Here is a 1193-nt window from a genome sequence, read left to right as displayed (position 1 = left end):
ACCCCTGCCCCCGAGGCAGCCTTTGTCTCAGGGCAACTAAGCCTAGGGAGCGGCGGGAGACCACAGTTGCCCAACAGTTGGGTTCCCAGGCTGCCTCGTGTGACGCAGCGCCCCCACCTCCGCCCCTTAGGGCGGGCGCTCAGAACCGGCGGCCGGCTGAGGCCCGGGCGACCAGACCCCACGCCTGCCCCCGCCCCCGCGACTCCGCCAAGCCCGCTCCGTCTTCAGCATCTGCCCACCTTCCCCCCTCACCCCCACCACGTTTCCCTAGTTCTTTCTCGGCCTCTTGTTTCCAGACGTCCTCACGCAACCGCCCGGAGTGACAGGAGCGTCCATACCCGCGAGTAGCGGGACTGCAGCTCCCACTTCCCGGACTTCAACTCCGGGACCGCTGAGATAGGCAGCCCTAAACCCGGGATCAGCGGCCCACCGCGGTCGCTAGAGTCCGGCAGCCTCTGCGCGGCCGGCGTGCGCGCTCCCAGCATCACGCGCGCGCCCTCCGCCCCAGTTACAGAACCAATCGGCTTCTTCCTAAGCCTCCCCCTCTCCCCCCACCCCGTTCCACCCCCACCCCCGGCTCCAGGACGTAGCCCCGCCTACCTCCGCGCGCGCGCACGCGCCAGCCAGCCGGTAGAGTTTGGCGTGCGCGTGCCCGCCCGCCCGCCCGCCTCGCGCCCGGTGGGGAAGGGGAGTGAGCAGAGTCTCTTACGTCGCGGGGAGGCGGAGGCGACGGCGACCTCGGTGGCGGAGGCGGCGGCGGCTACGACGGAGACGGTTGCGCTCGCTCTCTCGGCGTCATGGCGGCGGCCGGGAGCCGATAAGCGGCAGGAGTGGGCGCGCGCGCGTGGCCGCGGGGAAGACGGTCGCTGCTTACTTGTAGCTTTCGCTGGCCCTCGCAGTTGTTCGGTGCTTCGATAATGAATTGATTGTTGGAGCCGCTCTGCAGGGGGATCGCGGCGCGTCGGAGCCGGCCGCCGGGGCTTTCCCTTCCCCTCCGCGTCCTTCCCCTTCCCCCTCTCCCCTCCTCGCGGACTGCTGCTTTACCGCCGCACCCCTCCACAACCCACACACGCCCCGGAGCCCCGAGGACGCCGACCGCGGGGCCCGGGCGCCGGGGAGGCCGCCTCTCCAGTCGGCTTCTTCCGCCCCGCCAAGCCTGCACGCCCTGCCGGTAAGAAAGGGGGTGGCGGGCG

At 71.2% G+C, this 1193-nt stretch overlaps 1 protein-coding gene across 2 annotated transcripts in view; it reads left to right on the top strand.

The window, feature by feature from the left end:
* The first annotated feature begins 716 nt into the window (after nucleotides 1-716).
* Nucleotides 717-1193, top strand: part of CHD1 (chromodomain helicase DNA binding protein 1) — a 74819-nt gene continuing 74342 nt past the window's right edge. For both annotated transcript variants that reach the window (XM_010831965.1, XM_010831964.1), the window contains exon 1: nucleotides 717-1171. The gene's annotated coding sequence lies outside the window, so the exon portion shown is untranslated. The remainder of the gene's footprint in view (nucleotides 1172-1193) is intronic.

The sequence above is a fragment of the Bison bison genome, unplaced genomic scaffold, assembly GCF_000754665.1.
Source record: "Bison bison bison isolate TAMUID 2011002044 unplaced genomic scaffold, Bison_UMD1.0 scf7180017864533, whole genome shotgun sequence".
Lineage (NCBI taxonomy): Eukaryota > Metazoa > Chordata > Mammalia > Artiodactyla > Bovidae > Bison > Bison bison.
This window is presented reverse-complemented; position numbering and strand designations above follow the sequence as displayed.